The sequence below is a fragment of the Pseudophryne corroboree genome, chromosome 1 (assembly GCF_028390025.1).
Source record: "Pseudophryne corroboree isolate aPseCor3 chromosome 1, aPseCor3.hap2, whole genome shotgun sequence".
Lineage (NCBI taxonomy): Eukaryota > Metazoa > Chordata > Amphibia > Anura > Myobatrachidae > Pseudophryne > Pseudophryne corroboree.
In genome coordinates, this window is record NC_086444.1 from 648,123,961 (window position 1) to 648,137,554 (window position 13,594).

Sequence of the window (13,594 nt, forward strand, 5' to 3'; positions counted from 1 at the left end):
TTGCATTCAAGACATTCAGCATATCCACCCATTCCGGTGTCGGCATTGCCGACGGCGACATGACATTCAAGCACTCCCCCTCCACATTAAGCGAGCCTTCCTCGTCAAACATGTCGACACGCGTACCGACACACTTCACACACACAGGGAACCCTTTCTGAAGACAGTATCCCTGTCAAGGCCCTTTGGAGAGACAGAGAGAGAGTATGCCAGCACACACCCCAGCGCAATGATCCTGGAGACCAACACAAAATGTTTTTCCCCAGCAGCGCTGTATAATATGTTATCCGCCAATTATGTGCCCCCCCCTCTCTTTTAAACACCCCTTCACCGTGTGTAAGCAGGGGAGAGTCCGGGGAGCTTCCTCTCAGCGGTGCTGTGGAGAAAAAATGGCGCTGGTGAGTGCTGAGGGAGTAGCCCCGCCCCCTCGGCGGCGGGCTTCTGTCCCGCTCAAACTTACAAAAATATGGCGGGGGCTCTTTTATATACATGTACAATGCCCACCTGTACATGTATATTGTCTTTTGCCATAAGAGGTGTTTATATTGCTGCCTAGGGCGCCCCCCCCCCCTGCGCCCTGCACCCTTACAGTGACCGGAGTGTGTGAGGTGTATGGGAGCAATGACGCACAGCTGCAGTGCTGTGCGTTACCTCCGTGAAGCTGAAGGCTTCTGCCGCCTGACGACTTCTGTCTTCTGTTCTTCTAGCTCTGTGAGGAGAACGGTGGCGCGGCTCCGGGGGTGGACGCCCAGTAAGAACCTGCGTTCACCCCCTCTGGAGCTAATGGTGTCCAGTAGCCGAGGAAGCAGAGCCTATCTTAGACAAGAAGGTCTGCTCCTCTCTCCTCAGTCCCTCGATGCAGGGAGCCTGTTGCCAGCAGTGCTCCCTGTGAAAAAGTAGAAAAAGTAGAGAAAAAATCCAAACAAATATGCTTTTAGGCAGAGAACTCAGGAGAGCTCTCTGCAGTGCACCCATCCTGCTCTGGGCACAGTGTAAAACTGAGGTCTGGAGGAGGGGCATAGAGGGAGGAGCCAGTGCACACCCAGAGTCCAAAGCTTTCTTAAAGTGCCCTATCTCCTGCGGAGCCCGTCTATTCCCCATGGTCCTTACGGAGTCCCAGCATCCTCAAGGACGTTAGAGAAAGTAATTTAGCGTAGGGTGTAGCGATGACAGAGATGTATCGTTGGATGCAGAGCGGTCAGTGATGTAGTGCAGAGGGGTCAGTGATGTAGTGTAGAGTATAGATGGGCCAGTGATAAGAGGCGTCAGTGATGTAGTGTAGGGTGTAGAGGGGTCAGTGATGTAGCGTAGGGTGTAGAGGGGTCAGTGATGTAGCGTAGGTTATAGAGGGGTCAGTGATGTAGCGAAGGGTGTAGAGGGGTCAGTGATGTAGCGTAGGGTGTAGAGGGGTCAGTGATGTAGCGTAGGGTGTAGGGGGGGTCAGTGATGTAGCGTAGAGTGTAGGGGGGTCAGTGATGTAGAGTAGGGTATAGATAGACCAGCGATATAGCGTAGGGTGTAGAGGGGGTCAGTGATGTAGCGTAGAGTGTAGGGGGGTCAGTGATGTAGAGTAGGGTATAGATAGACCAGCGATATAGCGTAGGGTGTAGAGGGGTCAGTGATGTAGTGTAGATTATAGAGGGGTCAGTAAAGATTCTAATCCCAGGTACTTACTACACTTATTGAATGAAAACACAAACTGCAGGAAAAAGTATGCAATCTGGCTCAAAGAAAAAAAGCAAAGGTCAGAGGTTAATACGAGTGACCAGCGCGATGCCTTGCGCCACATAGCATTATGTTAAACTGAAATGTAAATTTTTAATATGGGGGGTGGGGACACCAAGGAAAAATTTCGCTCTGGAGAACTAGCCGTGATCACATAGTCTGGGGCGGGCAGGTTAGCTAGCCTATAGAAATCTGTTGATAGCGGAGGTTGGGGGCTGGACTGATCCAGTGACGGGTAGGCAGGGGAGGCAGAACCTCAACTGTTATATCGAGTGTACCCCAGTTTTTTTTTACTATAAAAATTAATAGAATAATACAAAAAAGATGTTTATAACTATGTAGGGTAACAAAATATGTACAACCTTGTATAATGCCCACATGAACCCTATGGTTCATATAAGATGCGGTCAACGCTACAAGAGGGGTTAGCAGAGTCTTAGCAGTCACCCCTGCGGTTAGCCATAGCTGCCCCCCTGAGCTTTAGCCCTAGCCACCACCTCAGGGGGGTTAGGGTAGGGGGCAGAGGAGGGGTAAATTAATTACCCTGTCTGCATTCTAAATATCATGATGTCGCAGTTGGTCATGTGACTGCCAGTATCCTGAACGCCAGCATTTCCTAACACACCTGTTCATATATGTGTATGTAACTCTGGCTCTGATACTAGCCCATGCCTCCTCAGCCACTGACCTCACTGCACCACACTGGGCTGTTCAATATCCATTGCTGCTCGGTTTCCTGTCTGCTGCTGCTACTGGCCAGTTCCCATTGACAGTGAGTCCCGAACAGCAATGTTTGGCAGTGTTTGGGGTGCGCAGTTGGTGCAGCCCCCCCTATTTCAAATGTGGTCTCCACTGCAGCTCAACCCCTGCAACTGCCACTGGCTTGCTGTGCTCCCTCTATGGAGGTCAGGGAGGGGGCGCCAGGCTCTATTTTGCCAGGGGCGCTCGGACCCCTAGATAAACCCCTGCTCTAGAGTATGACAGGAAAGGCTCTGCCTCACCTGAGCACACAGCACTGGGCGGTGGCGCGTCCTCTCCCACAGCACTTTATTCTATCAGGCCAAGAGAAGGAAGAGCAGAGTGGGACAGTGACACTCACAGGAGATCCCTATAGATTCTAGCAGAGGGAAAGTAACCAGTCAGATCCTGTCATTTTTTAATCGCAGCCTGTAAAATGACAGCAGGTGATTGGATTTTTCTCTCCACTTTTAAGGTGGGTACACACTGGCCGATATGTCGGCCATTCTCTTGAACGGCCGATATATCGCAGGTCCGTCGGCCAGTGTGTACAGGTGATACGTCTGTGAACTCCCATCGTTCACAGATGTATCACGTCGGCCCCGCAGCACAGCCGACGGCCAATATATCTACCAATATATTGACACGTCGCTGTGTGTGTACGGGCGGTTGGCCGACCACCCGTACACATGCTGCGACAGCCAGCGGTGATTGACAGCTGAACGGGGAGTTCATGACGTCAGTCCCCGACGGATCGGGCAGTGTGTATGTCAACACACTTCCCGATCCGTCCATAAATATATCTGCCGATCAATTGATCAGCAGATATATCTACCGGTGTGTACCCACCATTACTCTTTCCACATTTTGATACATATCCGCCATGGTTTCCTTTTAGGTTGCCAAACTTATAGCAAAATTAAAATATTTTTCTCTAACGTCCTAGTGGATGCTGGGGGCTCCGTAAGGACCATGGGGAATAGACGGGCTCCGCAGGAGACAGGGCACTTTAAGAAAGAATTTGGATACTGGTGTGCTCTGGCTCCTCCCTCTATGTCCCTCCTCCAGACCTCAGTTTGAATCTGTGCCCGGACGAGCTGGGTGCTACTTAGTGAGCTCTCCTGAGCTTGCTAAAAAGAAAGTATTTTGTTAGGTTTTTTATTTTCAGAGAGATCTGCTGGCAACAGACTCTCTGCTACGTGGGACTGAGGGGAGAGAAGCAGCCCTACTCACTGAAGATAGGTCCTGCTTCTTAGGCTACTGGACACCATTAGCTCCAGAGGGATCGTACACAGGATCGCACCCTTGGTCGTCCGATCCCGGAGCCTCGCCGCCGTCCCCCTCGCAGAGCCAGAAGACAGAAGCCGGTGACAGAAGCAAGAAGACTTCGAAATCGGCGGCAGAAGACTCCAGTCTTCATATGAGGTAGCGCACAGCACTGCAGCTGTGCGCCATTGCTCCCACACTAAACCCACATACTCCGGTCACTGTAGGGTGCAGGGCGCAGGGGGGGGGGCGCCCTGGGTAGCAATTAGAGACCTCTTGGCAAAAGTGGGCATATATACAGTTCGGCACTGTATATATGCATGGGCCCCCGCCATATTTTTACACAAACGCGGGACAGAAGCCCGCCGCTGAGGGGGCGGGGCTTCTTCCTCAGCACTCACCAGCGCCATGTTTTTTCTCCACAGCACCGCTGAGAGGAAGCTCCCCAGTCTCTCCCCTGCAGTTACACGGTAGAAGAGGGTAAAAAGAGAGGGGGGGCACATAATTAGGCGCAAAAATCAATATAAACAGCAGCTACTGGGTTAACATTAAGTTACTGTGTTATTCCTGGGTTAATAGCGCTGGGGTGTGTGCTGGCATACTCTCTCTCTGTCTCTCCAAAGGGCCTTGTGGGGGAATTGTCTTCAGATGATCATTCCCTGAGCGTGTGGTGTGTCGGTACGTGTGTGTCGACATGTCTGAGGTAAAAGGCTCCCCTAAGGAGGAGATAGAGCAAATATGTGTGTGTGAGGGTGTCTCCGTCGACAACGCAGACACCTGTTTGGATATGTGTAATTAAGTGCTAAGGTGAATTTATTGCACAAAAGATTAGAGAACAGACAGGAAATCTACCCATGTCTGTCCCTATGTCGCAGAGACCTTCAGAGTCTCTCAATGATCACTATCCAAAATAATAGACATTGATATCGACACGGAGGTTGACTCCAGTGTCGACTACGATAATGCAAAGTATTCAATATATGATTATTGTAATAAAAGATGATTTGCATATCACTGATGACTCATCTGTCCCTGACACAAAGGTACACATGTTTAAGGGGAAGAAAGCTGAGGTAAATTTCCCTCCTCTCATGATGAAAAAGAGCGGGAATCTCCAGACAAGAGACTGCAGTTTCCCACAAAGAATTCTCAGGCAGTATCCTTTCCCCACTAGGGCCAGGATAGGATGGGAATCTTCCCCTAGGGTGTCACGTTTGCCCAAAAGGTAGCCCTGACGTAACAGCTATTCTCAGGGATCCTGCAGATATCGTGCACATTCTGGTACACTACTCAGACCGGCGATTGTGTCGGCATGGGTTTATAGCGCTGTGGCAGCGTGGACAGGTACCTTATCAGCAGAGATTGAGACCCTAGTATGTAGATATATATATATATATATATATATATATGTATATATAGAGATATATATATATATATATATATTAAAGATGCTGTCTTGAGATAGATATATATATATATATATATATATAAAAAACATGCCCAAAGAGACATGAGTATACTGGGTCCTAGAGTCAAAGCTATGTCGATTTCTGCTTGACGTGTCCTGTAGAATATGCAATGGACAGATGATGCCGACTTCAGAGGCATATGGAAGGCTGAGGATTGTGTGGAGAAGGGATCTCGGACCTGGTCTCCACAGCTATAGCTGGTAATTCTGATATTTTGCCTTATATTCCTGCACAGCCTAGGAAAGCACGACATTATCAAATGCAGCCTTTCAAACAAAGAAATAAGAAAGTCCGAGGTGCGTTCTTTCTTGCCAGAGGCGGGGGCAGAGGAAAGAAGCTGCACAACACAGCTAGTTCCCAGGAACAGAAGTCCTCCCCGGCATCTACAAAAATCCACCACATGTCGCTGGGGCTCCACAGGCGGAGCTAGGCCCGGTGGAGGCACGCCTTCGTAAGTTCAGCCACAAGTGGGATCACTCCCTGTTAGATCCCTGGTGTCACGATCTAGGTAATTCCTTATCAGTATTTACCTTCCAAATGCCTCCTGAGACTGTCCCAGTGTTCCAAGCCTGGATTCCATCTGCACTGTCTGTGTGCAGCACGCTGCATCTCATTGTCTCAAATCTCTTTACTGTGATTCTGTCAGCTTCATGGTTAAAGCTCACATTCAAGTTACAAACAATCTTTCCCTCCAAAAGCTACCATGGGCGCAGCCATGTTTTCCTAATCACGTTACCTTTCAGCCTATCAGCTGCACTCTGCTCTCAGCCTGATTACACAGCAGCTGCACTCTGGTCTCTGGTTAATCAGCCAGCCAATCTCTGCTTCCCAGCAGGTATAAATATCCTGTTCCTGGGGTGGAAAGATGTCAGTGCTTCAATTGTCTTCAGTGATTCCAGTGTGCAGTTCTCCCATGGACTTTCTCTGCAGTACAGCCTGACTCCCTGGTGATTATACTCTGCAGTGTAACCCGACACTCCAGTGATTAACCCTCTACAGTCTACCCTGATTCACCTGTGTCTGAACTCCGGCTTCCCAGCAGCCATTCTTCAGCTTCTACTCCAGCGATCCCCAGCATCACTTCATGCTTCACCTGTGCTTCTAAGTACAATAGTGCATTTCTATCTGCGGACCCCAGCTTCACTCAAAGCTTACCAACGATCCCAAAGTAACCATCGGTGTTCCGTCATCGATTCCAAGTCACCATCGGTGTTCCGTCATCGATCCCAAGTATTTCTCTGAACTGTGTTTCCTATTAACAGTACCAAGTCATCAGTATTCCTCTCAACTGTGTTTAATAAAACCTTTGAACTTTCCCTTGTTGTCGTGGTCACGCCTTCGGGCATTTGTTCTAAAGGTTCCCTGCATATCCAAGAACCCTGTACTGCCTCCCAGGTACACATATACCTCAGCCCCTACAACTGAGGCTTCCCCCTGGTTAGCACCAGCCCTCAGTTGTGACAGTAAGCACTGACCTAATAAATCCGGCCGGAGACCAGGTCCAAGCGACCAGGCCGATGCAAGAACTTGCAGCCTGCCTTGAACGTCAGGAGACTGCACAGGGCCATGTGATCCGCTGTCTCCAGGACCTCTCCTCTCGGCTGGATGGAATACAAGTAACCCTCCGTGGTTCAGGGGCGTCCAGTGTGCCGACTGCAGTACCTTTGGTGGTATCCCCACCCACCATTCCCGTTTCTGCTCCTTGTCTCCATTTACCGACACCTGCCAAGTTTGATGGTTCCCCAAAAGCCTGTCGGGTTTCCTAAATCAGTGTGAGATATATTTTGAGTTACAGCCTGGCAGTTTCCCAACTGACCGCACCAAGGTTGCTTACATCATCTCCCTCCTCAGTGGCTCCGCCCTCGATTGGGTATCACCTCTATGGGAGAAGTCTGATACCCTGCTCTCTTCATATGCAGATTTCGTGGCAACCTTCAGGCGCATCTTTGATGAACCAGGTCGTGTGACCTCTGCCTCCTCTGATATCCTCCGGCTACGTCAGGGGACACGAACAGTCGGTAAATATCTGGTACAGTACCATATCCTAGCGTCCGAACTTTCCTGGAATGATGATGCTCTTTACTCAGCCCAAGGAGGGGCGTCTGTGTCTACAGCCCAAGGAGGGGCGTCTGTGTCTACAGCCCAAGGAGGGGCGTCTGTGTCTACAGCCCAAGGAGGGGCGTCTGTGTCTACAGCCCTAGGAGGGGTATCCAGTGTTCAAACTGTAGTAGGGGCATATGAGTCTTCTCAAAAAGGAGTTTCTGATCTGTCAACCCCAGGAGGGGTGCTGGAGAAAACAACCCTGAGAGAGGTGTCTGATTCATCAACCCCAGGAGGGGCCACCAAAGTTTCAGTCCCAAGGGAAGTATCCAGAGCCAAGTTCCCAGATGGAAATTTTTGTGCTACAGATGCAGTATTGAACTCCTGTTTGCCGTCTTCAGAGAGCACCACCCTGTTGGCATCCAGCATGGACCAGGTCCAGGATGGTCTAACTGAACACTCGGATACCACTCATTCCGGTTCTAACCGGATTCTGACTCCTTCAGTTCCAGCTGATTCAACTGTCTTTAGACTCAATCCGGTTCCATCCGTCTGTCTAAAGATTCCTTCGGTTCCAGCCGATTCCGATATCTCTAGACCCAATCCGGTTCCATCCGTAGGTCCAAAGACTCCTTCAGTTCCAGCTGATTCAACCGTCAATCCGAAGACTCCTCTGGTCCCAGCCAGTTCAAGTTCATCAGGATTCAATCTAGATCCTTCCATTTGTTCAGGTAAAGAACTTATAAGAAGTGTCCTGGGGCCACTCCTAAAGGAGGGGGTGCTGTCACGATCTAGGTAATTCCTTATCAGTATTTACCTTCCAAGTGCCTCCTGAGACTGTCCCAGTGTTCCAAGCCTGGATTCCATCTGCACTGTCTGTGTGCAGCACGCTGCATCTCATTGTCTCAAATCTCTTTACTGTGATTCTGTCAGCTTCATGGTTAAAGCTCACATTCAAGTTACAAACAATCTTTCCCTCCAAAAGCTACCATGGGCGCAGCCATGTTTTCCTAATCACATGTTACCTTTCAGCCTATCAGCTGCACTCTGCTCTCAGCCTGATTACACAGCAGTTGCACTCTGGTCTCTGGTTAATCAGCCAGCCAATCCCTGCTTCCCAGCAGGTATAAATATCCTGTTCCTGGGGTGGAAAGATGTCAGTGCTTCAATTGTCTTCAGTGATTCCAGTGTGCAGTTCGCCCATGGACTTTCTCTGCAGTACAGCCCGACTCCCTGGTGATTATACCCTGCAGTGTAACCCGACACTCCAGTGATTAACCCTCTACAGTCTACCCTGATTCACCTGTGTCTGAACTCCGGCTTCCCAGCAGCCATTCTCCAGCTTCTTCTCCAGCGATCCCCAGCATCACTTCATGCTTCACCTGTGCTTCTAAGTACAATAGTGCATTTCTATCTGCGGACCCCAGCTTCACTCAAAGCTTACCAACGATCCCAAAGTAACCATCGGTGTTCCGTCATCGATTCCAAGTCACCATCGGTGTTCCGTCATCAATCCCAAGTATTTCTCTGAACTGTGTTTCCTATTACCAGTACCAAGTCATCAGTATTCCTCTGAACTGTGTTTAATAAAACCTTTGAACTTTCCCTTGTTGTCGTGGTTACGCCTTCGGGCATTTGTTCTAAAGGTTCCCTGCATGTCCAAGAACCCTGTACTGCCTCCCAGGTACACATATACCTCAGCCCCTACAACTGAGGCTTCCCCCTGGTCAGCACCAGCCCTCAGTTGTGACACCTGGGCAATAGATATTGTGTCTCAGGGATACAAGCTGGACTTTGAGAAGATGCCCCCTCACCGACGGCCCTGCCGGCTTCCCCCCACAGAGAGGGAAACGTGTTAACTGCAATTCACAAATTGTATCTTCAACAGGTGGTGGTCAAGGTTCCCCTCCTTCAATAAGGAGGGGGTTATTATTCGACCATGTGGTAGTCCCGAAACCGGACGGTTCGGTCAGACCCATATTGAATTTAAAATCCCTGAACATATACCTGAAAAGGTTCAAGTTCAAGATGGAATCGCTAAGAGCGGTCATTGCAACCCTGAAAGGGGGAGATTTTATGGTGACTCGGGGCATAAAGGATGCATACCTTCATGTCCCCATTTATCCACCTCATCAGGAGTACCTCAGAATTGCGGTACGAGATTGTCATTACCAATTTCAGATGTTGCCGTTTGGTCTCTTCACGGCCCCGAGAATGTTCACCAAGGCAGTGGCGGAAATGATGGTGCTCCCTGCGGAAGCAAGGTGTCACTATTATTATCACGTACTTGGACGATCTCCTCATAAAAGCGAGATCAAGAGAGCAGTGGCTGAACAGCGTCTCACTTTCTCTGGAAGTGTAACGGCAACACGGCTGGATTCTATATATTCCAAAATCGCAGTTGGTTTCTACAGCTCATCTGCCTCTCCTAGGCATGATCCTAGACACAGACCAGAAAAGGGTTTATCTCCCGGTAGAGAGAGCTCAGGAGCTCGTGACACTGGTCAGGAATCTATTAAAACCAAAACAGGTGTCAGTGCATCACTGCACTCGAGTCCTGGGAAGAATGGTGGCATCATACGAGGCCATTCCCTTCGGCAGGTTCCATGCGAGGACCTTCCAATGGGACTTACTGGACAAGTGGTCCGGATCACATCTTCAGATGCATCGGTTATCACCCTATCCCCCAGGGCCAGGGTGTCTCTCCTGTGGTGGCTGCAGAGTGCTCACCTTCTCGAAGGTCGCAGATTCGGCATTCAGGACTGGGTCCTGGTGACCACGGATGCAAGCCTCCGAGGGTGGGGGGCAGTCACATAGGGAAGAAATTTCCAAGGGCTGTGGTCAAGTCAGGAGACTTGCCTTCACATCAACATCCTGGAACTAAGGGCCATATACAACGCCCTACGTCAAGCGGAGTCCCTGTTTCGCGACCAACCGGTTCTGATTCAGTCAGACAATATCACTGCAGTGGCTCATGTAAACCGCCAAGGCGGCACAAGGAGCAGGGTGGCGATGGTAGAAGCCACCAGAATTCTTCGCTGGGCGGAGAATCACGTAAGAGCACTGTCAGCAGTGTTCATTCCGGGAGTGGACAACTGGGAAGCAGACTTCCTCAGCAGGCACGACCTCCACCCGGGAGAGTGGGGACTTCATCAAGAAGTCTTCACGCAGATTGCAAGGCGGTGGGAACTGCCACAGGTGGACATGATGGCATCCCGCCTCAACAAAAAGCTACAGAGTTATTGCGCCAGGTCAAGAGACCCTCAGGCGATAGCTGTAGATGCACTAGTGACACCGTGGGTGTTCCAGTCGGTTTATGTATTTCCTCTTCTTCCTCTCATACCAAAGGTGCTGAGAATCATAAGAAAAAGAAGAGTGAGAACAATACTCATTGTTCCGGATTGGCCAAGAAGGACTTGGTATCTGGATCTGCAAGAAATGCTCACAGAGGACCCATGGCCTCTGCCTCTAAGACAGGACTTGTGGCAACAGGGGCCCTGTCTGTTCCAAGACGTACCGCGGCTGCGTTTGACGGCATGGCGGTTGAACGCCGGATCCTAGCAGAAAAAGGCATTCCGGATGAGGTTATTCCTACGCTGATAAAGGCTAGGAAGGACGTGACGGCTAAACATTATCACCGTATATGGCGAAAATATGTTGCTTGGTGTGTGGCCAGGAATGACCCTACGGAGGAATTCCAGCTGGGCCGTTTCCTTCACTTCCTACAGTCGGGAGTGACTTTGGGCCTGAAATTGGGTTCTATTAAGGTCCAGATTTCGGCTCTATCCATTTTCTTTCAAAAAGAACTGGCTTCTCTTCCTGAAGTCCAGACGTTTGTAAAGGGAGTGCTGCATATTCAGCCCCCTTTTGTGCCTCCAGTGGCACCTTGGGATCTTAACGTGGTGTTGTTTCCTGAATTCACACTGGTTTGAGCCACTCAAAACCGTGGAGTTAAAATTTCTCACGTGGAAGGTGGTCATGCTATTAGCCTTGGCTTCAGCTAGGCGTGTCAGAATTAGCGGCTTTGTCACATAAAAGCCCCTATCTGGTTTTCCATATGGACAGGGCAGAATTGCGGACCCGTCCACAATTTCTGCCAAAAGTGGTGTCATCCTTTCATATGAACCAACCTATTGTGGTGCCTGTGGCTACTCGTGACTTGGAGGATTCCGAGTTACTAGATATGGTCAGGGCTTTGAAGGTTTATGTAGTCAGAACGGCTAGGGTCAGGAAAACAGAATCTTTGTTTATCCTGTATGCTTCCAACAAGCTTGGGGCGCCTGCTTCAAAGCAAACTATTGCTCGCTGGATCTGTAACACGATTCAGCAGGCTCATTCTGCGGCTGGGTTGCCGCTGCCTAAATCAGTTAAGGCCCATTCCACAAGGAAGGTGGGCTCTTCTTGGGCGGCTGCCCGAGGGGTCTCGGCATTACAGCTTTGCCGAGCGGCTACTTGGTCAGGTTCAAACACCTTTGCAAAGTTCTACAAGTTTTATACCCTGGCTGAGGAGGACCTTGTGTTTGCTCATTCGGTGCTGCAGAGTCATCCGCACTCTCCCGCCCGTTTGGGAGCTTTGGTATAATCCCCATGGTCCTTACGGAGTCCCCAGCATCCACTAGGACGTTAGAGAAAATAAGATTTTACTTACCGGTAAATCTATTTCTCGTAGTCCGTAGTGGATGCTGGGCGCCCGTCCCAAGTGAGGATCTTCTTCTGCAAGACTTGTATATAGTTATTGCTTAAATAAGGGTTATGTTGGTTGCATCAGGGTTGATCTGATGCTCCGTTGTTGTTCATACTGTTAACTGGGTAAGTTTATCACGAGTTATACGGTGTGATTGGTGTGACTGGTATGAGTCTTGCCCTGGATTCCAAAATCCTTTCCTTGTACTGTCAGCTCTTCCGGGCACAGTTTCTCTAACTGAGGTCTGGAGGAGGGTCATAGAGGGAGGAGCCAGTGCACACCAGACTCTAAATTCTTTCTTAAAGTGCCCATGTCTCCTGCGGAGCCCGTCTATTCCCCATGGTCCTTACGGAGTCCCCAGCATCCACTACGGACTACGAGAAATAGATTTACCGGTAAGTAAAATCTTATTTTTAGTATTAGTATTATTATTACTATTATTAATGTTACCTGTAGTGGATGTGTTGGCAGTAAAATAAATGTCTGTGCAGCCACCATGAAGATTTGTTCTGGCTTGGTGACAGTGCAGCCATGTTTGCGTAAGACTGGCAGAGGGGTAGGGTAATACCTTCACTCATGTAGAAACAAATATTGGAGCTGGATGCAGTGAGTGCGGGGGGAGGGCCCGTTCTGCCATCACGCAGCATCACACACGCACACAGCAGCGGTAGGACAGGCCCAGCATGGACATTCCCGGCCAAGCAGCTGACGCTGACTGACTGAGCCCCTCCCGGCGAGTGACAGCACAGAGGACACGGTCGGTGATTACGCTGATGCTAGGAGCTTGGCTATTGGCTGGCCACGCCCTCAGCTCTCGCGTCGTCACTCTGCAGAGTCTGGACCGGAGACCGTTCTCCGGCGTGTAGCAGCAGCGTCCCGTCCCGCGCCGCCACGGCAGGTAAGAGACGGGACCCGGGGGACAGACGCATCAGCCCCGGGCATCTTTACCTGTGTACTGGTGTCATATGCTTTCCATTCCCCGCATCACCTATTACTCCTCGCTCCCCCAACGCGCATTGTTTATTGCTATGCAGAATGGAATGCCGCCTGTGCTTATTAGCCAGCTTATTGGGAGAGGTCCTTTACGGTAAAACTATTTCCATATTTGTTATTACCCCATTACCTACTCATACTGGTGTGTTGCGTGGGGGTGGGGGCCTGTTGTCACCGGCCCTTATATTATGACAGTCCACTTTATCCAAGCTGACGTCAAGTAATGAGTCTCATGTGGCTAGCAGCACAGGACCTTGTGAAAGTAACTGACAGTAAAAGCTGCAGTCCTGCCTGGTGTCTGTCCATTTTCTTATACATTGTGATTGTGCCAGGAATAATTACACTTTTTCATGAAAACCGGGACACATTAGGGAAGGGGGCGTGGCCACGGGCAATGGGGGCGTGGTTACGACCCCCCCTATGTATTATGCCATTTGCAAATGTACAAAATGCATAAATAAAGCTTAACATTTTGAAATGCAGTTTTGAAACTCATTGAGGTGGCTCAGTAGGTAAGTGGTGTTGGCTAACAGATGGGCCTTGGGTTCCACCAGAGAGATGAATGCACATATGGACCCTCCTCTCCATTCCATCCTCATTTATGTGGGTTTTCACCAGATTCTCTAGTTTCCTGGTTCCAAATACATAAATGCCGTTTAATTGTATTGTGACTATAGGT

The 13,594-nt window shown here is 49.8% G+C and overlaps 1 protein-coding gene and 1 long non-coding RNA gene across 5 annotated transcripts in view; one reads left to right on the plus strand and one right to left on the minus strand.

The window, feature by feature from the left end:
* Positions 1 to 12,807, minus strand: part of LOC134905397 (uncharacterized) — a 37,156-nt gene extending 24,349 nt beyond the window's left edge. Inside the window, exon 1 of the long non-coding RNA XR_010175763.1 lies at positions 12,373 to 12,807. This is a non-coding gene — a long non-coding RNA (uncharacterized LOC134905397). The remainder of the gene's footprint in view (positions 1 to 12,372) is intronic.
* Positions 1 to 13,594, plus strand: part of GNE (glucosamine (UDP-N-acetyl)-2-epimerase/N-acetylmannosamine kinase) — a 136,767-nt gene that overhangs the window by 60,161 nt on the left and 63,012 nt on the right. The window contains exon 1 of one of the 4 annotated variants that reach the window (XM_063914626.1): positions 12,658 to 12,820. The exons of 2 other annotated variants lie outside the window; for them this stretch is intronic. The gene's annotated coding sequence lies outside the window, so the exon portion shown is untranslated. One more of the 4 variants, XM_063914624.1, reaches the window with a different exon arrangement.